Here is a 26,216-nt window from a genome sequence, read left to right as displayed (position 1 = left end):
TGTGTTTACAATGCGCACTATAACGTGTGTTTATGTTTCACGTGTAAAAAGACGCAGTATTTTTCATAGAATTTACTTATCACTATAGCGCTGTTTTCACTGTCCTAAAAACGGCTGATGCCTTTCATGAAGTCCTTCCTTCAGAAATATGTAACGAGTTCTGATTTGTTTAGTGTGTTGTGATTCGACAGCAGCTTAGCTTAGCAGAGCCGTTTGAGCAAAAGCTGGATATAGAGACAGAGCGCAGCGCGTCATAACCTGAAAACCACGCCCACCGGGGGGGGAAGCAATCCAACTGTCTCCATTGACTTTGTATAGCGAGAGGCCGCCTCCTTGTCATTTTTGGCTTATAACAAAAAACGGAATAATGCCTAAAAGCTGCTGTGTGACAATATGTACAGCTAACAAGCCAAAGAACCCAGAAATAAGTTTTTAATAAGCTGTCGAGCCGTAAAACCCAGTCTTTAAGGAGAATAAAGTGGATCGCCGACTACGTTTCCCCCTATTGGACGCAGTTTTACTAATAGGAGTACTATGAAAAGTTGCCTGTTTCCATTTCTTTGTCTTTAAACGCTCGTTTTTTAAAGTCGACAGCTTATAAAAACGTATTTGTTTTTTTTTTTTGGCTTGTTAGATGTACACCTTGTCAAACACCAGCTTTTAGGTATTATTCTGTTTTTAAGTTTAATCTGTAAATAAGTTTTTATAAGCTGTCGACCCCAAAAAACGATTGTTTTGGTGTTCTGGGGGGTTAGCAAAGAGTGACAGTCTGCATTCGATTTTATAGCGCTAAACATTATAACATGCAAAACCCTTCTCTACTTTCAGCAACCTCTCAATGCCTCCTCATATGTTTTCACATTAGGAAACCCTAACAATTTAATATAGCTTAAAAATGTAAACATTGTTAATTCTCGTTAAGTATCAACTAGAGCCCGACCAATAAGGGCTTTGAAGGCCGATACCGATACAAATGTTTGTTGGTTTTAAAATCCGATATTCCGATATATCGGCTAAAATTTTTTAGCTTTTCTTTCAGAAATGCGCAACAAAACATTAAAACATTAGTTATTTCTAGTTATTTATGAGTTTTAACTAAAATAATATGATAATTCTTTTATTGTCACAACAGAACAGAGGAACATCAAAATATATTAAAGTTCTGATAAATAAAATGGATAAAAATACAAACTTAAGATATGAACCGTAAAGGCCTTTGAACAAAAACCCAAAAACAACAACAACCAAATCAAAGTTACCAGTTTTAAAAGACTTGGATCATAAATATAACTTTGAATAGGACTGGAGACAAGTTCTGTTAAGTTCTGATAAATGACAACAACAGCAAAATATAAATTGCTGTTCACTTGACTCAGGCAGGGGCTAGACGCCTAAATCTGGACCCCCCCAGCAGCTACTGGTTCAGAGCGCTCTGTCAAAAACACCAACAGTGAGGAATTTTTTTTTATATTCATTTATCGGCCATTATGAGTTTGGAAAATGCCTAATATCGGCCGATAATACCGGCCTGTTGATATATCGGTCGGGCTCTAGTATCAACATTCATAGCTAAATAGTGACATCTCTAGCTATTAGTCTGCCTCGAGTTGACAACTCTATCAAAATAATGTTACTGTATAAAGATTGTGATCTAAAGATCTAACACAACCAGAAACAACAGATTAGTCTTACTTGTGAAAAGCAATTTCCCGAGACCCGTTTTAAGGGGTGTGACGGTTTGTACACCTCCAAACTGCACATGACGGGGGCATTTTTTACCTCCACTTGCTATGAGATTAATGAAGAAGTTGCACCGTTGACTCACGATCCAGCAGCCAATGCGCAAGTCTAGTTATTTCTTTAATGTCTATACTCTTTGCCTGGGATTGTCCCGTTGTGATTTATTGTGCTGCGTTACGTCTTTTTTCCCACAATGTCTGATACTAAAATCAGCGCGACATACTTTGCAAAAATGTGGGAATTGCCGATGTTGATTCACAGCAAGTAAGAAATTAAATTCCTCCGTCCAGCTGTTGTTAAATTTGTTGCTATATTTTGTTTTCTCGCCGTAGCTTTCTAATACCATTTTAAAAGTGATGCTTGATTCAACTTCCCCCGTTTACCTGCGCAGAAATCATCAGCGCAACAGAGGTTGCCAGGTTGTGGTCAAAAATGGGTTCAAATTTAAATGATGTGTTTATTTTGTAAGTAGGATGTGTTTCATACAAGATCTAGCAACTAGACAACCTTGGAATAATATATTTAGGTGATTATTCATATAACGAGGTAGGGCTGTTTAAATTGCGGGAGTTTTCTGGGAGAAATAACAAAACGTGAGGGGGGCGGGAGATAGGTGTGAAATACGGGAGAATCCCGGGAAAAACGGGAGTGTTGACACGTGTGCTTTAATCTAACAATCACCAATGTTTTACTGTATAAAAATGAAAATTACGTGAAATGCTGTTGATGTTGTAACAGTGTAATAAATTATTGTACGTTCTACTTGTACATGTGTGTTCTAAGTTAAAGTAGACTCAATATAACTCTACTTTACATTGTGTGTGGGTAGTCACACAGAGATCAAACCAGTCTTTAGATACCACAGTGAACAGCATGAATTATGTAAATGTCAAAAAAATAATCATTCTTACGTTTCAGTCTATATTCAAATGTAAAAATGTGTGCTGGAACCACTGGATAGCTTTGAATACAAATGAGATCACACTGAAAAGTGACATTTATCATATCTAAAAAGCATCAACAAATGTTTTGACATTAGATATTGCAAGTTATCCAGTATTTTCAAGTCTAAAATGTCAATGAAGGATTGGATTTTTATAAATAAATATACAACACAGACCCCATTAGCACTATGAATCTCTATCGCCTGTTTATTTATCCCAATGTGACTAGTTCATGTTAGGAAAAATTGAAATTTTTCTTATTTTGCTTACTTCCCAAAACAGACCAGAATGTCCATAAAGCGAGTTGCAGTGCATACATTTTTAATATTGTGTATTCATGACGATTCTACAGTACTGCATTTATTACTCCGTGAATCACACTTGGATCTGCAAAACACTTGCTTTCATCCCGTGATAACAAAGAAGAACATTTAATATTATGTACATTAAAAAGATAAATCCACAAGTGCCTCCCAACAAATCAAAAGGCAATGACCTACTGGCCAATCCCCACATGCACACATAAAACTGAACCATATGCAGCACTGCTTTCATGAGTCTCTCTCTCTCTCTCTCTCTCTCTCTCTCTCATTATTCAAGGCACATTTAGTGAATCTGCGCCTTCTTTTTTTCCCTTTTCATCCTCACTCTGGCATTTATGACATTACGGTCAAATTTATGGACAATTTAGACCTTCCTAAAATGTCAGATAAAAGGATGAGGCTATTTTCTTCAAAACACGTTCTCATATTGCACATTAGCCCATCGAATTTCTATGAACAGAAGCTGATGGGCAGTGCCCGGCACCCGAGCATGCTTGGTTAGTCTCACAACAAGGTCTTAACAGCATCCGTGCTCCATATAAGTGACTTAAGGCACAGTCTCCAGAAAAATGTCACCTTTGTACTGAATCCCCTGAGGCGTCTGTTTTTTTAGAAAAACACACATATCACTGATTCCTTATGCAAATATGGCACATGTCGTGGCTTGCAATTCTCAAATGTGTTTGTACAGAATTAGATCTGTTTAATGAGCAAGTGTGCATGGTGGATTTATCTCCATAAACCTGCCCCCTCTGGGAATCATTGTACTGAGGGTGGATTGTGACATTTAGTTATTTCTTATATTTCATCCTGTGTTACACCTGCACATGGTGCAAACCACAATGCAAATGAGCAGAAGAAATCGAAGCGGTCTGCTGATGAAAACTAGAAACTTTTTTCTTATATAAATGAATTTATATACTAGCCTATATCATCACTGAAGACAAGTTTGAGCAAATGTTCCATGAACAAGTAAATGGATATATAACATGGTGGAAATATTAATGACAGATACATTTTAAAAGTAAAATTTGGTCCAAACATCATTTGAAAATGAGAACCTAATTGCCAACTCTGTCAAATATGTGATGATGATATCGACCGAATTCTCTCGGCATGTATTATATGTTTATCGAAAACCTTTGCTTCAAATCCCCTTAATCCTGGCCTCAGGTCAGTAAGAAATACTGCTTTGTTGACAGAATCCACTAAACGATAATCCGCTAAAAGTCCACTGGAGTCCCTTGTGACCTGAATACAACCTGATGTAGCAGTCATATTGATCACAGCACCCCCTAATGAGTGATTTAGTTTCTTCATTCTTTTTACATTCTGACTTTCATTATTTGCAATGTTTCTGCTTTCTTTAGTGATTTTGCAACTGTTTTTTTCCCAAAGAATTTGATATTTTTTTAAGAAGGACTTTTTTTCAACTAAAGCTTGCGTGCACTTAGAGGGTTTTGCAGCAAAAGAAAGTCAAATAAAAATAAAAATAATTTATTATAACATGTTAAAATTGCAGTTTTGTAGGTGTTGGCAAAGGTGTGTCCTTTAAAATGCAAATGAGCTGATGAAATTCACAATGATGGTGGTTTGTTGCAATTAAAACTCAATTGTGCTTTTCTCTGCACTAAATGGCAGTGCTGTGGTTGGATAGTGCAGATTAAGAGGTTAATCTAAGTTACTGGGTTGATCTTTTTCACATTTTCTAGGTTGATAGAAGCACTGGGGACCCAATCATAGCACTTAAACATGGAAAAAGTCAGATTTTCATGCCATGGCCACTTTAAATACTTTAAAATTATTATGTTTAATAATATTAATTTTAATTTAAATTATACATTTTTAATAATAATAATTGTAAATATTGCTGCAAGCAGCAATTACCAGGATCAAGCCAAAAAGGGCACAGAAGAAAGTAAAGTTGAGTTCGGATGAGCAGTTTAAAGAACCTAGGAAAATCTCTTGATTTTAGACCAAATAATATAACAGTTTTCAGCAAAAAAGCTGTGTTCTCATTCAGTAAAATCACTCCCTTTCTTCTCGAATAGCATTGACAACTAGAACACTAAAGGAAATGTGAGTGGTGCTTTCAGTGGGAATACTTGGGTCACAAAATGTTACAGTGGTATTAATGAGTCTAAAGAGCCTACCCCCATGTTTCTACAGTGTTCTGATGCAGAGATATAGCTCTTGCAAAAATGGTTGATAAGGTATTCTAATTGGTTGCTAGGGAGTTAATTGGCAACCACCAATGATTATAGTCCAAGACATGAAAGGAATAATCCATGACGCTCATGGTTATAGATGTGTTGTTGCAGTAGTTTTAGACAAAAAAAAAAATGCCATATTCTATCTCAAAACCAGTAGGTGGCGCAATGACAAAATTATGCATGCAATATCAGGTCATGATTGTGTTACATCTAGCTAGTTTTATGACTATAAACTTTAGTTTAGTGAAGAAGCAGTTGAATGACCATAAAGCTGGCTTGATATCAAAGTTTTTGTTCAATTATAAGGCCATCTAGTGGTACAAGCATACACTTTTTTTGTGTGGCCTCAGAATGTGCTCATACATTAGTGTATCAAATCTGGTGTAAAAATCACATAATTTTTCGTTTTTTTGCCATTTTCGGCCATTTCTGATGGAAATTTTATTATAATGCCAATAGAACTTTTTGTTCAGAAGGTAATGCGTTGTTCTTCCTATGGCATTTTCGAGTCGATCGGAATAACGACCGCAGAGATATTTGCGCGTGTTTTTTAAGCGCTATTTTGATGCACAGGGCTAACCGTAAGGCGAACCCTGGCATGTTTGGTATCGTTGGACTCGGCAACTATTCAAAACTCCAAGGAAACAAGTCCCATGAAAATACGTCGATCACAGCCAAAGTTATAGGCATATAAAACATTCGTCTGGCCACTAGGTGGCGCTGCAACGAAACTGTGCATGCCCCCTCAGATCCTGACTGCCATCTCAAGTACCAAGTTTTGTGTTAATAGGCCTAAGTTTGGAGAAGATACAGCCTAAAATCTGTTTTTTTTGCGCTCTACATAAATTTCGTTGACGCGCTATACAACAACGGATTGGTTTATTGAAATTCTTTTAATAGATTTTTCCCTTGAGTGTCTCTAGATGCTGCAAACAAATTTTTGTGGCAATCGGGTAAAAACTCTAGGGCGAGTTCGCAAAGGTAGGTTTTACGAATAATTCAAAATGGCGGAAAAATTTTCATGACGGAAAATGACGTCATAGGATCCTATCGAATTGTCTTTAGCCAAGGCATCAAAGGAAACAAGAATTTCGTTTCTAGGACTTACGGATCAGAGGTTATAAGCAAAAACGTAAGTGCAACTTTGGACTGTTGGTGGCGCTAGCGGGTTTGAGATAGAGACTCCAAAATTGCCTCTGTCAGTGTGCCAAATTTCATAACTTTCCTACGTACGGTTCTATGGGCTGCCATAGACCGCAATGGAACAGGAAGAAGAATAATATAGAAAAAGAAAACTAACAGATACAATAGGGGTCTTCGCCCCTTCGAGGCTTGACCCCTAATTAAAATTGTTAAAATTAAAAGTAAAGCCTTTAAATTACTGACTTCATTGCCATTAAAGTGAAATAAACACATAAGCCTGATAAAAAATGCCCATTTACAAGAAAACATATCAGATGCACGTTTGCATCTGAACTCTTCAAATACAATTTGCCGTGTTTCTGACAACGAAACCCATCCATTAATTGCTCTTTAACTGGAAAGCCACACAACTTCTTTAAACGGGAGCAGAATATGAACAAAGTCTGTGCAACTGTCTGCCAGTTTTCCCTTTCAGTTTTGTCTAAATGGATTCATTTTTGTGACATAGAGCTTCTGCTACACTGATCTGACTTTTTTTCTGCGCATTAGACAGCTGTCTGACAGAGCCAAGTATGCCTGCAGGTAAAGTCTGATTTATTTTCTAATTATAAGCAAAACATCATTGAGACGCAAGCTATTCGCAAGCAATGCCACTGAGGAACTTTAAAGTCGGAAATCAGACTGAAAGCAAAGGCAGGCGATATACGTATAGTTGAAATGATCTATTATAACCCAGCCTTGCAGTTTTTCATCAGATGCAAATAGGATTGGCAAATTCATTATACCTGTAATGAACTGCTTTGCATCTAAATAGCAGAGAACATAATTATCACCCCAAACTCTCTCCAAAAGTAAAGTTTAATGCAACGCAAGATACACAAAGTTCTGTGAAGTGAAAGCCATCATCATGTCAGTAGTTTGTTATCTTTTCAAACATTATAATTGAAATTTTCAACTTTTTTAATCAGGACGGTGGAGATAAATCAGTTCACGGATGTTGAAAGTGAAACCTTCTGCCCTTCGGCTTGTTTTCCTCTTCGTTTTCAATGAGAAAACAGGACACTTGTATAATGTATTCAAATTAGCGTTTTCCCTCTTCACGGGACGAACCTGCTTGGTTATCTTCTCCGAACACCCTCCAGAACACACAGTGCTGCGTGACCTCTATCCATCCTTTATATCTGTAAGTGGATTATGATTGCAGCTACAAAGGCTTATTGGCATTACGTACCCCTGCCTACATTTCTGCATAACCTGAAATACGTTTACAGACGTCCATCTTTCGGTTGGATTGTCCACTAGAGGCACTGGAGGCGGGGTTTTTTTCTGTATTGATGCGGGTTTATTCAAGGTCACAAAGCAGACAACACTGAACATTATTGAAGCATATTCTTCAGTTCATGCTCGTGTGACTGTGGTGGATGAACGTCTTTACTGTCAGGATAGATTGTGTTCATTTTGGTGACTTACAAAAGGGACAGTAATGAATGATCAAAATACAATTGTATGTTTTAGTTGGCTGCGTTTTATTACATTAAACCGCAAGGACAGTGTAAGTTGCTTAAGCTGGCAGCACCATAAAGACCATTAAGACCATAAATATTTTACATTTGTGACTGTGTCTGCTTTGTAACTTTTAAAGTCTTGCGTCAAAAAAAAAGAAAAAACAAATACTGGTGATTCTCAAGAAATCCAGACTTAGAACGTGTCCAGCATAATTTTTTTAAAAAGCCCTTGAAGCCAATTTTTTTTGCACATATAAGATTAAGGTCTGAACTTACTATAACCATTACTTTTAGAAGATTTAAATTTTTTAGATTATCATTATAAAAAATGATCATTACCGCAACATGATATTATATTAAATATATGCATTTACAAACTCATGTTTCGGTAATGAGAACTAAAAGGTTCTAGGTACTATGACAAACAAAATGTCAACTTCTGGAAAGAAACTGCTTACCTGGTAACCATCTTGAGTGTCACAGTCAATTATGTCCCTTTCAACTATTTTTTTTTTTTTTTGAAAATGTTAGTTCATTGAGGGCTTAAACAATGATTGAAAATTGTTGCGGAGGATGAGAAAATTTTTCTTGGACACATTTATATTCCTTATTATTGTCTCTACATTTACCAGTGATCACAAAATACCACATGTTTCTTTACTGTAAATGTTTATAGTTTAACATGCACTCAAGCTTTTTATTTTTTTAGATTTTTTAATTATAAATATTTCCATTTCAACGAACCCAAATCCAGTCATGGACACGTTGCGGTAATGACAATTTCCCCTTTAAATGTGGAAAAAACAACAAAATTGGTTTGTATGATGTCATTTGAAGAGATGTTTGAAACTGTATGCTTCTTATTTTGATACTCTTACTTTGCATTTACGTTTTTATCAAAATGTTTCATGACACCTCATAAGTCTAATTTCGCAAGAATCACCCATACATCTAGTGGACATGCAGCAATATGTGCAACATATGCAAAAACTTAGAGGTGAGGCAAAGTTTGGTGGCTTCCAGAGTAACGGATAATACAAAATTAATCAAATAACATCGACAGGGTGCTGTGCTCTGTCCTTTTTGGAGAAGCTGACTAGTGACAGGACCACTGTTATAATAAGATAAAGAAAGTTCACTCAATTAACAAGACAGTCGAGCCAAATACATCATATTCTCCCTGGGCATTAATGCAGAATTGAGCAGTCCTTGAAATTGATAAAGACAGTTTTCAAAGCATTCCAAGAATCAACACACTAAAACAAGCCTGGCAATTAAACCCATGACAGATTTTTATTCATGTTGTTACATTTTCACGAGTCAGTCCAGTTCTTTGAGTCATCCCTCTTTATTACGCATAAACAAATATTTATTTTATACTTTGCGATTTGTGTTTGTGGGTGTATTCAGCATCAAAACTCTGTTTTCAGATGACAACGATAAATATGAAAAATCTTTCTTTGAATGTTAAACAGAAAATGTAAGGTACATAATACTATCGTAATGCATAGCTGGTAACCTGTTGAAGCGCGGAAGCTATTTTCAGAATAAGAATGAAGTGCCGTACATGAGCTTGTCTCTGATAAAATACTGTTTCTTCCACTCCTGTTGTCATCAAAGCTCTAAAGTATATTTCTCGCCCGCTCTCGCCGTTGGCGAAACCCGGAGTCATAAATACTCAGCCTTTACCTCTTTGTCTTGATGCCGTGCACCGCGAGTGCTGCTTATTGTACTCCGGTGGGTACTTTCAACAAGGCCGAGTTGTGTTGTTGCGGTCTCAGCCTCCAAAATCTTATAAAGGAGATCAATTCTAAGTAAGCCAGTCAATTTTTGCCTATCAAAGTCTGGAGGGGAACATAAAACACTCGGAAATGCCGCTCATAAGTTGTAAGGTATTGGGCCGAGGCTAGTGCCATGCAGTACGTTTATAATTATTAAATCCACATTTGCAAATACACCGTGACGTAAAAAAAGCATGCTAGTTCTATTGCACACAATAATAGCGTGCTGTTCATAGTATGCTTTTAAAGATTTATGTTCAATGCTATGAAAAGCACACATAGCCGTACATATTCAGTTTAATTTCCTCATGCTTTAGCAGAAATTACAGAGATGCTTATTTTTCTTAATAGGCCATTACTACATAGCATATCAGTCCAGCAAGTTATTATGAGTTTGAGGTGCACTGGGGCCTGGTCTGAACTTAAATGGGGCAGCAGGATAAATGAAGCCCTTATATAAAACAGGCATCGGTGGGCTGTAGCGTATCCGCGGCAATGCTTCAGAAACGAATGAACTGCGCTGTCACACAAGCTGTTGGTCACTTCATTAAAGACTATACGTGATAGTCTTACTCTAAAAATAACTAAAAAGTTTAATTTTGTTGTAGATGTTAGAAGTTTGTGACCTTTATTTGCTGTAAATGATTAAGGCCCAGTGCATTTGTTCTTCCTATTTGTTCCCACACTTTCTTGCTGTTTCTTCTGAAGAAAAGAGCTTAATTTTGATCATTCACGTTTAAAAATGAAAAGCCACAACTGGGTAATTGTACTTCCATTAAGCTGCCTTTTCTTTGTACAACAAAACATACTGTCGATTCTCAAGGGAAAATCAGCTTCTCTCCTCCGCTGCTTGTGAGAAAAACAGGTCTCGCTCAATATTCCATCACTTTCACACAGCTATAAACCCTTAGCTTCCCTCTGCGTGTGTCTTTGAATTTCATTATAAAATATTACTCTCTTTTATCCTCCATGTAAGGTCAAAAGCATTAAAAAAACAAAAGCATTAGGTACCCTGCCTCTTATTGAAAGTAAGTGTTTGAAGTTTTACCTAACCAGGACTTAAACAAGAGGATTAGCTATTTTTAAACCATTTATTGCCAGAAGAGATTCATTCAATCTTTATGCAGTCAATTGAACGAGACAACATCATACAAATATCCTAGGGGTGCACCGATTAATCGGCCGATGATGCTTGTTATGCTTCTCAATGAATAATGGTGAAATGCCGCTACTTCCAAAAGCCAGAGGGCGCTCTCGTGCAGAAACTCAATATGTGCCGCAGAATAAGAGCCATTACTCACGCAGCTCCAGGAAATGGCTTAATGATATTTATGTATTTTCATGGTAATATGAAACTATGTATAATGATTATGTTTGACGAGTGTTGTTTTTTCAAATGCATGTTATAAACGACTCAAACTAACAGTGATTTCAGATCGATAAAGACTTACTGATCAAAAGCCGTAGTACATGAAATAGCTGTGAGTAATATTGGCTGTGCCATTCAGAATAGTTATCGGCCACTATTCGGTTATGTGGCACTTCATTTTTTAAAACTTTGTGCAGTTTTTTCATATTTCAAGAAGTTGGGGTGGGACTGTAAAAGGTCTTGACTCTTTAAAAAAATAAAACCTAAAGATAACAGCCATAACTTTGAATTATGATTTATTATGTGCAATTTTCCGCGAGATGATAAAACTTGGGAAACGTGGGAAAAGATTTTGATATTGATAATAAATGTTATTAACTCTTTCCCCACCAGCCTTTTTTAATGCCTTCCAGAAAATGTTCTTCTTTAAATATATAAATATACAATATATCAAATGAAAGAACAGACCCTCTGCTTTAAAAAAAGCTGAGATAATTGTGTTTTTGTGAAAAATTTCTGATAGAAATCCTATTCTGGGATGTGTTTCCCAAAAGCATTCTTAGCTTACTATGGTCATTGTTACCATTGAACTCTATTGGTAACGACAGAACTTGCGACCATAGTTGATTTCGGGAAACGCACCCCAGAGCGATGATCAAAACACGCGCTGCGTCTGAACCGTTTCGGGGGAGGGGTTGCTTCCTGGTGGAATAAGTTGGATAAGACTTGGATAAGACCTGGTTGCACCATCTGGTGGATAATAGTGGTATTGCGAATTGCCGGAAAAACTCGTCTTTGGCAATGGCGGCAAAACAAATTTAAGTTAAACAAATGCACATACTATATGTTCATGAAATTCTTTCATTTCAAACTCTCTTAATCCCAGTCTAAGGCCATTCAGAAATATCAACATGATCTCACAAAGTCCGTGGTATAGTCACTGAATGTTTTGCTCATTTATCTGTGTCATTGTCACGGATCTCATTTTTCCGTGTCTGTACCACAAACTTTCTTTTCTGTGTCAAGTTTCACGTATTGGTTACTGAATTGTTTTTCCTATTTTTAGATTTGGGGTTTGGGTCAGGATGTCACTTTAACTATTGGTTTATACTATTTTTTCCAGACTTTTAAACAATTGTCGCCTGGCGTTAGAGTTGGATTTGGGTTAGGATGTCATTTTATATTACAGAAAGTCATTCTAACCCCAAACCCATGTGAAAATGGTAAGAAAAATAGTAAAAACAATTGAGTAATCAATACGTGAAACTGACACAGAAAAGAAAGTCTGTGGTACAGACACGGAAAAATGCGGAGATCCGTGAAATGACAAGTATAAATGAGCAAAATATTCCGTGACTATAACACGGAAATTTGTGAGATCAGGTTGGAAATATCCAATTGTTGGCAGAAACCATTAAGAGGGTTTATAAGGTTTTGCATCTGAGGACATTTTAGCAAAGTTTAATTTTAGGAGTACGCTAAATTTTCTTTGTGGTAGGGTAAGGTTCTTTAGTCTATAAAGGCTTGGTTTCACAGACAGCTAAATCCAGGACTAGGCCTTAAGCCCGGGATACACTGCACGATTTTTGTCCTCTTATAAGATCATTACCTTATCACACTGTGCGACATGTACACAGCAAATTTTAAAGTGTTAAAATCACACTGGGAGTGTGAAAATTAACACTTTTCCAGAGTTTATATGAGTCCACACTAAATCGAGTTAAATTTACACTTTAAAAAGTGTTAATTTTTTTACACTCACAAAATGTTAAAAATAACACTATGAGTGTTCACAGTTAACACCATTGATGAGTTTCATTTACACCAAGTGAGTGCTACAACCACACTAGTTGTGTCAAAAGTTTAACACTACAGGAGTTCTTTTTAAACTAATTTAGTGTTCACGTAACACTAAGAGAGTTATTTTTTAAACTAATGTAGTGTTCACATAACACCAAGGGAGTTTTTTTTAAACTAATTTAGTGTTCACGTAACACTAAGAGCGTTATTTTTTTAAACTAATGTAGTGTTCACATAACACCAGGGGAGTTTTTTAAAACTAATATAGTGTTCACATAACACCAAACAAGTTATTTATTTACTAATATAGTGTTCTCATAACACAAAGGTTTTTTTAAAAACTAATGTAGTGTTCATACATCCCCATATTTAGGTATTTAAATGCAATCTACACTTGGTTCAACTAAATACATTAAATTAAAGAACAGCCAACACAATGTATCAGTTTGAAATTTATATTTTAGCTCAAACTAACATTTCAAACTAACATACATACAGCCAACACAATGTATCAGTTTGAAATGTATATTTTAGATCAAACTAACATCTCAAACTAACATACATGAGGGAACAACATATTCACCATCTGACCCATATGGACTCTGTAGATCAAAAGGCCTGAAGAACTTCAAATTGCTGGCTTTGACAAGTTCATTCAACCCACAGTACCTCTGAACTTTAAATGCATGGCGATGCTCCGAGAAATGCTCCGTTACAAGTTTGTTAACAATAAAATACACAGTGTCATTGATTAAAAGTATTCTCTGAATCTGACTGAAAATATGGATTTCATTCTCAATTTCATTACACACAATCAGGTCTTGTCTATATTCTGTCCCATCTAATTTAAGACTGACTGTGCAGGATTTTGTAGCATTTCTTGTGCACATAACAGCTTAAACTTTAAAGAAGGATAAAAACTGTGCGTGACTCTCAAGTGAGATATCAAAGTGTGGCTACTTGAATGCAAACTTTGACCACAAAAACACCTCAACATTTAACCTAGTTTAAAACCTTTGCACGTAACTCCTTTTCTCGGGGAGACTCACTAGAAAGTCCAACATCGATGTTGTAGATTGTAGTCTGTTGACAAGGGCTTCCTCGTATGACAGTTTGAAAACGTAGTGGACTTAGAAGAGTTCATCTATAGCACTCAAGGAGCTGGTTCCAGCACAGGGGATGAGATGTTTGTCCACAACCACATAGAAGTTGTCGATTCTGCTCTTAATCCTTCCTAATCCAAGCAGGTATGGCTGGTGGCTCTGCCTGCCACTGTGATGGTCTTCAATACTGGTGCAGGACTGAAAAAGCAACCCCAACAATAAAAATCAGATTTAACAAACTAAAAAAAAAACACATTACAGTGTGTAATGATGAATCCAGGCAACCTTGTGCTGAACCAAATCATAAATAAGAAATGACTAATATCTCAAATTCAATGTGACCCTGTATGTAAATCCAGGCCAAAGTCTCAATCTAATTATGAGATTAGGAGCTTTAAAGTTTGATTTCAGTCATTGATTTTTCATTGATTTTAATCTTTGACATGATCCTAGTCAATATAAAAGATACATGTTATATTTTCACAAACTGTTCTATACAATATGTAAGATAATTTTATTTGGACAAAAGTAACTCACAAACAAATGACTTTAGCTGGGTTTTTACAGACTGAGTCACATATGTGCAGAATAAAACCAGTTAATCACCAAATATTTCACCCCCCCCCCCAAATAAACGTGCTGATACACCCTCAGGCCATCCAAAATATAAGTGACTTACGTTCTTTATCAGAACAAATGATGAATTTAACAAGGAAATCCCAGCTCTGCAAGTCAATACAATGCCCAAAAACATATTTAGACAGTGTCACATTATGGTATCGAAAAACCATAGTTCTACTAGTAGAAACAAACACATTCACAAAGATTTGCAACAGTATTATGAGTTTTACCTTGTGGAAATGCACAAGTCTATCAACAGCCTCTGTTGCACTGATCTTGGTCTTCTTCCTTCCCGAAGAAGGTGGCAAGAGATGCAATAGTAGCAGGATGGATGACATGTCACTGTCCCAATCTAAACAAGTGGATATTATGTGTTTAGTTCTCACAAAAACACAAAAAATCAGGGCAAATCTGAAGCTATAACATCCTCAAAATGATGCTAACCATTTTCAGATCCTTCTCCCACTGCTGCATTGAGAAGACATTGAATTTCTGCTGTCGAAGTAAGAGACCTGGCTTCATTGATGATCTTGTGCTTGAATGCTGTCTCCCACCTCTCAAGCAACTTGTTGGATGTTTCAGCATTGAACAGAAGAGCAAAGTCCTGATTTATCTAATATTGAAGCATATTTCAAGACAAATATGAGAAAAGCAGGACTCAAAATGGATTGTGTGTGCATGTGATAATTTTGATAGACTATGAAATAAAAACCAAGAAAAATTTCCAAAAGATGTTTGATATTGTTTGAGACAGTAATTATGAGGCTAATTACCCAAGTGAAAAAATTACACTATCTACTTGAATTGCTCTATTTTCACATAATAATTTTGTACTTAATATACTTAAAATTCTTCTTTAGTACTTAGGATAATTTTAAGAACATCCAAGTGTACTTATCTGTGCTATTTTGAGATGACATTAAAATTAACTAAAATGTATTACATATATTTAGGTACCACTTGTAGTAAATTTAAACCCATCTTTGTATGCAGAGATTGCTTGTTAAAATCACATTTTAGTTAATGTTTATCGTGTCTCAAAATAGCACACTTAGATGCTATCTTAAGTACTAAATCATTTTTAGTGTATTATGTACAAAATTAATGTGCGAAAATAGAGCACTTTTAAGTGCATTATGACATGTACTACTTTTTCACCTGGGTACTCTCTGTATGACTGTCAGGGCCGCCTTAACCTAATGTGAGGCCCCGGGGCTAAGAGGTTTTGTAGGCCCCCCTTCCCCTCGATTTATAGTCTTTTTTTAAGTGTAATATCTAGGTAATCTACATCACAAAATGCATTAGTTTCTTTCGAGACATACAACAGTGAGTTTTCCCTCTTTGAGCCAGAAAACACCATAATATCATTATTAACATATCACCGAGCCCACTTGAGCATAAACACAAGACACTTTATTTAACAACCACACACAGCAACTTGTGGTGATAATAAAACCAAAATGTGTGAAAGTATATATGTTTATAAGCTTTATGTTTATATAGTTTTTGGAATATACAAATTGCAGAAAATTGCCACTCACTAACTAAATGCTTACCACAGTTTTAAAAATATAATAAGTTAAAGTTAGTTTTAAAGTGAAAATGCATTAATGATAACAAAAGATAAGTCTTTATAGACAGAATCTTGTTAAATGCATTAATGATAACAAAAGATAAGTCTTTATAGACAGAATCTTGTTTTTTAATCATTTATTTATTTTGTAGGCTATTGAAGATATAGTATGCATTGTATTTAGTATTTATTATGCATACATAAGCATGTGAAACGACCAAGTAAATATGCAAAAGACAGAGAGGGAACATACTTGTTTATAAGATCTTTAGATAATGAGATTATAATGGTGCTATCAGGGGATGAGCATTTGAGATGGTTTTGTCGCTCTTTACTTTCTTAGCCTTGCACCTTTACCGTTGCATCTCTTTCTTTCTAAACCAACAGATGTGTGTACTGTGAGCTGACGTCGCGTCAAACTACATCGCTCCAGCTGCGCACGCGTCACTGATATAAACGCGAGTAAACTTAAACTTTATAACAATTAACAGCATTAGCCTATGTGCGGGAACTCCTTTCTTAATTTACTTCTGCATGCCAGAGACTCAAAGCTGAACGAGCACAGAGAGAGCGAACGAGCGAGCGCGCGCAAGAAAGAGAGAGAGAGAGAGACCTGCACCTCACAGGTGCTTATTATGACATTTCAGAAATTACTCTTTCATTTGTTGGTGGATTATTTCCCGTTTCTCTGTCACACTCAGTCCAACGTGCAGGAATGTCAAATTGACAACGCGCACTTAATTACATTACGCGGAATAAAAAATATGTTACGTCTTAACATTTTATTTCACGTTAAGTTACAACGGACCAATCAGCAGCCATGTAACGTGCAATTAGAGGTATTGACAGAAAACCTGACAAGTTACAAAACAATATGACCTTTTCAGCTCATCATGAACGCAAACTTGGGAGGCCCCTGGGCTTCAGCCCAGGTAAGCCCGTGCATTAAGGCGGCCTTGATGACTGTCTGTACGCCATGCAAGAGCAAAAATGTAAAAGCTTACAGTAAAACATATCTGGACTGGCTTGAATCAATTCTTGGAAGACATCCTCCTCCACATTGGTGTCAGTGTCGTCAAAGACTTGAAGAGATGTAGTTCTTGTAAATCCAAATTTGTTTTTAACTGAAAAATACAATAACAATAATTTTAATTTATTTTCATATTTAAGTCAAACATTTAAGGCAAATAGCACATTTGAAACCTAAAGATAAGACCTGTAGACTTCTGATATCATCAATCATTGAAATGCCTCAATAGCTGCTATATATATATATATTTAAATAAGCACACCTAAACCTACCTTCAGTAAGAAAATCCTGGAATGTAAAATCGTCAAGCAATTTTACCCATTTCTTCACACCTTTACACTGAACTTTAACCAGCATGACGAAAGCTGTTGGAAAAAATAAGTAACATTAGAAAGTCTCGTGCTGTTAAAATCTACAGAAAGCAGCAGCTACAATTATATCAGTCATTGTCATTAACTTTGACTAATAGCTTAGTAAATGTTAATGCAATTACAAATATTACATTTAAGTAAATCTAAAGCAACTTAATCTCATGTTAATGCGGTGCAAACCTGCAGATCTTACCACGTGCACGTGAGGCACACGCCATGTGAGCGAACGTAAAAGGTGATGTGAAGTGATGTGCAGACCGTGCGGCGCATGATATCACAGTACCGCGAGAGTGTATCCCTCTCGCGGCACTTTGATGTCATACGCCGAACGGTCTGCGCACCATAACTAGTCAGGATATATAAAGTTAAACAAAACGCTTTTCACAGCAGATTCTTGCTGGGTTAATAAGACAAACCTAACGAATACCTAAAGTATGTTGGTTTTAGTCGAGAGCAGTATAACGAACAGGTCAATCCACTAAAAAACACACTTTACATTCGGCTGAACCCCCTTATAATGTACTAACATTACTGATATAGATATAGCGTATATATATATAGCGTAACGTTATAGCACACACTATCAGTTGTTTTCTTTTGTACGTAACACAGTTAACTTAATCCAGCAATCTTACCTCGCAGTTTATGTCTCGTCTGTACGCTGTTTCTATGGCAGCGGAGGATCGGATTGTAGGCACCAATCAAAATATCAAATACGTATTTATCAGTGGCCACAGCCAAATTACATTAATAATCGACCCAAAAATAATCGTGTGTCGCCAGCTTTATCTGATATTTTCCCTGCACTGAGTATGAGTGTGACCACGAAATGTTTCAGCTCCACGTGACCATAGTTAATAACCCGTGCTGTTAAAGTATACATTTAAAACGGGAAAATTGGGCGTTTAATTAAACTGTTGCCGCTAATTTAAACAGTCATATATTTTTGGTGGTGGAAGCAATACACGATTGTACTAAAAGTAGTCAATTTTGTTACCCTTACCTTAATTTGCCAGAGCTATCCAAACATACACACAGCTTCCCTCAGTTCCTGTCGTTATTTGACGTGTTACCTAAAAGAAAATTATTTTAGTACTCTTAAAATATCTTTAAGCTTATAAATATTATTTAAAAAATGATTAGAAATGTACTAGGACAAATCAGAAAGTTTATGGAATAAAATAATTACCTGTTAGAACACTTTCTCCATGTGCTTGTCCGCCATTAATCAGAAAGGAAGTAACGTGCGAAGACCGGAAATTGAATATACTCTCTACTAGTGTGGTTTAAGGTCAACTCATGGTAATTACACTAACTCTGACCATTGATTTACACTGCAAGTGTTTAAGTCGTTTAAATTAACACCAGAATCAACACTTTTTAACTCTGGTAAATTAACACCGGAAAAACAACTCCAAACAACACTGGATATTTTGCTGTGTATCGTTTAAACTTGGGTACAAGAGGCATGTAGACTGTACGATGATGACACGGAAGCTTCGGCGGCAGGGTCACACGTTGCGCAACGTCACCAGCATACGGGCGCGCAGGTCGTAGCAGCAAACACACTGTGCGGTGATCATGGCGAATTTCTGACACTGTCAGAAAACTATCGTAGGCTATCTTTGGACGCAAGACTGGAAAACGGCCGTCTTTGAACCTCTCTCACTGTACGACATAGGACCACCGATGAAGAGTCACGATCACAGAAATCGCAACGATTGTTTCACGATGGCAATCTTTCGTCTGGGACAGCCAATAATCGTGCAGTGTATACCGGGCTTTAGGTAAATTAAGATGTTTAAGCATCTTTTTTAAACATGCCTTAGAAAAGATGTGTATTGTGGTGTGTATCTTGAGAAAAAAAATCAATGGCACTGGCATATTTTAAGATCTGTCAATAAAAGTTATTTACATGTGTCCTAGTCTAGGACTAGCCTTAAAGGTGCAGTGTGTAAATTTTAGTAGCATCTAGTGGTGAGGTTGCGAATTGCAACCAACGTCTCAGTCCACTGCTCACTCCTCGCTTTTGAAATGCATAGAGAAGCTACAGTAGCTGCCACCGGAAAAACATGTTATCGTCGGAGACAACTAAGTAAAAAAAGCTTGTCCATTAAGGGCTTCTGTAGAAACATGGCATCACAAAATGCCGACTTCCACGTAAGGGGACCCTATATGAATGTAGATAAAAATGTCTCATTCTAAGGTAATAAAAACATAATGGTTCATAAAGGTCTTTATACACCCCTGATAATATAGTTTTGTATATTATTTAGCATTTCTGTCAAGAGATCCTTCTAAAAATTACACACTGCACCTTTAAGCTTTGTCTGTGAAATGGGGGAATAATGTACAAAATAAATGATTCATCTCCCAAAAACCTTTGACTTAAATGGTTTAGGTCTTTTAACCACTTAGCATTCCTAAAATAAGCTAAAAAATGAGACTTATTGTTCCTGCTGTGTTGATTTGACTGTATCTTAAAAGGGTTTACATCATTTGAGTCACAAGAATCTTAGCTTTCCAAAGATATGTGACATGTATGTCATAAAGTTTTCTGTCAAATAATGCATTGTTCCTCATACGTTACATTGGAACGCTTAGGGGTTAACCTTTATTTTTAGAAGTGTATCGCAGACATACTACTAAAAACTACTAGATACTACTAAAAGCCAAAAAAAGTCATTTATGTGTCTATTTTTAATGCGTTAGATGCCCCCAAGAGATTTTCCAAGAGGCTAAGTACATATTTGAATCCTACAATGTGTTTCTCTCAGTGAGTCGTTCTGTATCTCTAAAGACATTTATTTAACCATCTAAGCCTCAGGGCTTGAGTCAGGTCTGATGCCCACATTACAGTTCTGACAGCAGGGTGACATCACATGTCGCAGAGGCAATAGTTCAGTGACCTTGATGCTTTCCAGGAACGATGTCTGAGTCGCTCTGCTCATTCTATCTGTTGGCATCTTTAGGGGATAATTTTGTGCTTTGAACCCCCATTTAAAGCTTTTCTGACAGCAAATTGCTGGCAGGTGAAAGACATCTCTGTTAGACACAATGCTACGTTGGATTCAGGCATGTGTTGTAGGGTAAAAAAGCCATGCACAAATTGCTTGCATATTATATGTAGATATTGTTAGCGTGTGTAATTTATGGAATATAATCCAACTTTTTTTCCACATTTGTTTGATTGAGAAAGGTGGCAGGAATAGAGGTACAAATGCAAACAGATGGCTTCATGAATCGAACAGGTGTGGGTAAACGTTATTTCCTCTACATGCATGAAACAATGAACGTCTGCAGCATCTAATCAGGGCTATTATATTTGCATCACCAAGAAATCTTTGACAAAAGGAAACCATATTATGGCTCGCACTCTCTTTATTTGAATGTTACAATGCTCAAGTTGTTTTTCTAACAATTAAAATGTCTTCAAGTCAAACTGTTTGATGTCAAAGACAAGTATTTCTTCAAATCTGCTTTGTTGCAGCTGAACACATACTGTCAATCTGTTTGTTTGCACTAAAACAATTAACATCAAAAGAGAAAAGGAGACAATCAGAAGAAATGGCACTTACATGATGACCTACAGAATCAAACCAATGTGAAATAATGAATTTTGTCATGGAAATATTATTTCGTAGAAAATATGACCTTTGTCAGAAAAAAAAATGGTAATTTTTTCCCCTAGTTGTCCCTTTTTAAGAGAGCTCATATTAATTCCTCAGAGGTACAAATTGGTACTTAATAGTTCATATTAGTACATGTACCAAATATATACACATCTGTACCAAAATGATACATATTAGGACTTTATTTCCTCAGTGACTGACAGCTGTAGACCATTTTCAACCATTTTTTCAGACATTGCAGAAAAATACTATATAACAGACTACATCTACCTCTTGTGCACTGATTAAAAAATGTACAAACCGTACAGCGCTCTGTAACGTTATTACAAAATTCTATTAAGGCGCACCTGCTGTCTGCGGTAATTCATGGAAAAGCTTCAAGCATATTGTGTTAGAAAGTGACTGTTTTATTCATTTTCCGAATAAAAGAAATAGACAACACCACCTTACATTCTTTACTCGTACTCTATGTTCAGTCAAAACTGCGACTGCTAGGATGGTGGAGACTATTCAGGTACCTTTTCATTTTGGTTACCACACTTATTCTCTATAGACGGTTTCAGCAGTGACAACATAAACAAGCGTCTTTTGTGGTCAACATGTAACTTCCGGTAAACTATGCTAAGAATTAGGGCTGTAACGATTAACCGTGCAAATGCGCCTTTTCTCACTGAATGAATTTTAACAAATTACGGTGAAATCTCGGCACATCCCAAAGCCAGGGGGCGCTCTCGTGCAAAACTCCATTTGTGCCACAGAAGAAAGTAGCATTACAAACACTATTCCAGGAAATGTCTAAAGAGGGTATGCACATGACTTCACCGTCGGCGAGAGGGACTGCGGTTACGCCCACTGAGTGGCAAAAGACAGAGCGGCAGCATTTGAGTACAGCGTGACTTTGACGAAAACACGATGAAAACGCGTCGAAATGGGAAAAAGCTGTTGTGCGGTAGACTGTACTAACAGATTAACAAGATTTCGGAGCTATCGTTTTAAAGACTGCCAAAAACACTTTAAACACATAAATAATATGTTTTGTTTTACATTTAATATTAAAGTACATTAACATACTTTACTCAAATAAAAGTACACAATTTAAATGTAATTAGGTATTAAATAAATTTTTAATATGCAATATTAAAGAATACACAGTATGATTATATGCTTTAGACTGTAGTGAAGTAATGTTTTTCCCACGAGGAAAACGCGTCTAAATGGGAAAAAGCTGTTGTAGACTGTACTAACAGATTAACAAGATTCCGGAGCTATCAAACTGCCAAAAAACACCGAAAGGAGAAATAAATTGATCGTTCATGCCAACGTCCACAGACCACAGGTGGGTTGATAAGTTGCTAGGGTTACTATCAAGCAGAGGTTTTATTTGTACTTAAAGTATTTTTTCAAGTATTTGTATTTCATTCCAAAGCATAATATCATAATTTTTATTCTATTACATTTTATAAATACACATGTTTGCTTTACATTTAATATTTAAGTACATTAACGTACTTTTACTCAAGTAAAAGTACACAATTTTTAGTAATTAGGTATTAAATAAATTTTATTATGCAATATTAAAGAATACACTCTCAGAAATAAAGGTACAAAAGTTGTCACTGGGGCAGTACCCTTTCAAAAAGGTACACCTTTGTACCCAAAGAGTGCATATTAGTACTTTGAACTGCCAAAATGTACCTTTAAAGGGACATATTTGTACCTAAATGGTACATATTAGAACCTTTTTTAAAGGGTACTGCCCCAGTGACAGCTTCGTACCTTTATTTTTGACAGTGTACACAGTATGATTCTATGCTTTAGAATGTAGTGAAGTAAAATTTTTCCCAAGACAAACACCCTAATATGCACAGATGCTTGGAAAATTTAACTAATGTAACTAAGTATTGTCCACCTCTGCTGTCAAGTCCAACTGAATTTAATTTAAGCTGATAATAGTCAGTTTTACTGGCATTTTCGCAGCAGCCCCTATGAAAACCAGCCATTTTGTTGCAAGTTTTGCCACTCAACCGGACGAGCTCTCGCGTGGTCACGTGGAAAAGTGACCTCAATGCATACCCTCTATAGGAATATTTATATCGCTGTTCTTCAAATTGTTTCAGGTATTTTCATGATAATAAACAATGTTTTGAATGATTTTGTTTAACGAGGTTTTGTTTTTAGGTTTTTAAGATTTTAGGTTTCACTCCAACACTTTTGGTGCCGATTGATGCCAGAATACAGTTCGTGTAGATGATGTAAACACTTTTTTTCTAAACTCGAGGGTGCACCCACAAACCACACCGGAGCCTACCTAAAAAGAGTGTACGTTTCGCCGCTTATATGAATGCGAGCGAACTAAATCGCGGAAGTGAACCGCTATTAATGATGCTATTTGTGCTCATTTATTCATAACATTCACTGATGGCAGTAATCTAGTGCTCTGAACACCAGCGAAAGTGACGTATGTCTGCTCGAACTGATCAGCATGCTCATCACAGTGCGGATATGGCTTCCAATTAGTCTCCTAATGTCTTGCTTTTCTTCCTTTGTGAGATCTGAGGAAGAAAATGACCTTGATTCCTCTGCTCTGTGAGAGAGATCGCTACACATGTGAATGCTAATATCATATCATAGTCTTTTTATAGATCCGAGCCATTATATAATTCATCAGGGGCAGTACAGAGCAAGGGAAAACCTTCTGTGTTCTGTTCTATGGTAATGTACAAGCAATAACATGTAATACCTCACTCTTAGTAAAACAGCTTGTGGTGAAACATAAATCTCAGCGATCACAGCAGGGTGGGAATGCGGATACGTTTTAGGCTTTCTAGAAGAAGAACTTTTTTTGTGGCTTTTATTAACATAAATGGCGTTTGAGGGTATATCTCTATTTTTTGGCTTGCTATGTCTTTGTAAGGTAAACCTACTTGCTCTGTCAGCTTTAAACACTCGAAGGGGAAATTTTGCATGGATGCTTCTTATTTTAGGTATGCTTGACTTCACATTGTCTCCAATACAAACCCTGAGACACTACTCTCTATCATTTGATGAATTACGGCTGTCATTATCAACGGGAAAAATTAAACACATCTTTCTTTGAAAAACATCCACGCCTGATTTCTATAAACCTAATTTGCATAGAAAAGATGCCTGTTGGTAATAAAAACCTTGTACAGTTGGTTAAGCATTGAAATGGATTGAAAATTCATGGGTTCAATCCCCAGGAAACACGAATACTGATAAAAAATGCATAGATTAAGTGCACAGAAGTCACATAGAATAAAAGCATCTGCCAAATGCATACAGTCAGCTTAAAGGTGCAATGTGTAACTTTTAGAAGGATCTCTTGACAGAAATGCAATATAATATACATAACTATTAGCAGTGATGTATAAAGACCTTACATAATTAACTATATTGTTTTAATTACCTTAGAATGAGCCTTTTTTATCTACATACACCACGGGTCTCCTTACATGGATGTCGCCTTCATGTTTCTATAGTAACCCTAAATGGACAAGCTGTTCTACTGAACGCGTTTCGTTTCTACGTCGGCTCAGATGACTCCATGTTTGTCCTGTGGCAGCTACGTAGCTTCTCATTGCGTTTCCAAATTGAAGTTGGTTGTAATTCGCAATCTTACCACTAGAAGCCGCTAAAAACACATTATGCCTACACGCCAACACTTTATTGTGATGGTTTCTCAAAAGTTCTAATGACTAAATGCATGTCAACTTATTCTACTAACACTACGGGTACGTCTCATTTCTCTGTCTTACCCTTCCCCTCGGTTTTGCGCGTTCATGTGAGGCGAAGTGACGTAGCAGCAGTTTAATTGAGATTATATTATGACACTCATGTTTTATGATACTTTTAATAAAATGTTCAAGCGGTTTTAATTGTAATGTTTTTGTTTTGAATCGCTAATTAAGGCGCTAGCTAGCAACTAAGTTATGCGCTATTTGTTGAGCTCAGCTCAGGCATTATCACAACCTGAGACAACGGCATCTTCTTTGTTTATGTCAATGCTTGTCTGTTTACGTAGCAGCCAGTTAGAGGCAAGGGAAGGTGATGCAAACGGTAATCGAGTGGTGTCTTATTTTTTAGATGAGCGATCTATCTTACCCTTTTCCCTTTACTCAGTTTTGAGGGGCCCTAACCATAACCCCACCCATCCATAAGGCTGTCACGGCTATGAAATTTGGCGGTTAATTGCCTGTTAAATTGTAACGATTATGCTGATTAATTGTTTGTTGTATTGCTTTGACATTTAATTCTCAAACTTTTTTTGTTTGTTCATGAAATAAATGTATTATTTCATTTTTTTTATTAAATATTTTGCAAGGTTTACCTGGCATTGAATATTAATACACAACACATATTTAAAAGCAATTATTTAATGAATATATCTTTCAAAAACTGAAAATTCTTAATAAGAAATAAACACAATAAAGTGTCTGAAAAAATAACTGAAAATTAAGATGAGCATCCTTCATTTCCCTAAATTTGGAATTGCTGTTTTGGAAATGTATGTTTTACCTGGCAGTTCATACTGCTTATCAAAGTTTTGCAGCATTTCTTTAAATGCTGTTTTTCTTGAGTCAATTTTGTTGTTTTTTCGAGAAAAGAAGAAGAAGAAATGAAATGACAACTGAAACTCACTAAAAGTCTAAACTTTAAAGTCATTTTTCTCAGTTTCACACTTTCTAACGAGTTAAGCTCCCCCTTGTGTTTTTTAGAGAGATGTGCAATCATTGCGGTGATCTGAAATCATCACGATGAGGTCAAACAATCGCGATGAGACGATTATTTCATCATTGTGACAGCCCTACCCATCCACAGTACAAATACTGAATGGGAGTTTGTTGACATAAAAGTGTAGTTTTACATATAGTTGAAATAGGAACCAACAAAATAAGTGTAATCCAAGAATTTAATTTAAATTGAGTATTCATTTAGTGTCTTGTTCAACTGGGTAACTAAGATGTGGATTTGCACTGACATTATGCGCCCTAAGTGGTAAACTTATTTTGCGGATTTGCCCTTGAATGTCTGTCAGATTGTGGGCACT

At 36.3% G+C, this 26,216-nt stretch overlaps 1 protein-coding gene and 1 long non-coding RNA gene across 2 annotated transcripts in view; both read right to left on the bottom strand.

The window, feature by feature from the left end:
* brinp2 (bone morphogenetic protein/retinoic acid inducible neural-specific 2) overlaps positions 1-26,216 on the bottom strand; it is a 154,993-nt gene that overhangs the window by 9,709 nt on the left and 119,068 nt on the right. The gene's annotated exons all lie outside the window — the stretch shown is intronic.
* Positions 17,121-18,635, bottom strand: LOC141366096 (uncharacterized). Its single transcript, XR_012371100.1, has 3 exons — positions 18,520-18,635; positions 17,418-17,510; positions 17,121-17,239 (listed from the first exon to the last, which is right to left on the bottom strand). It is a non-coding gene; the product is annotated as an uncharacterized lncRNA (long non-coding RNA).

Source organism: Misgurnus anguillicaudatus, chromosome 2, assembly GCF_027580225.2.
Source record: "Misgurnus anguillicaudatus chromosome 2, ASM2758022v2, whole genome shotgun sequence".
NCBI classification, from domain to species: Eukaryota; Metazoa; Chordata; class Actinopteri; order Cypriniformes; family Cobitidae; genus Misgurnus; species Misgurnus anguillicaudatus.
This window is presented reverse-complemented; position numbering and strand designations above follow the sequence as displayed.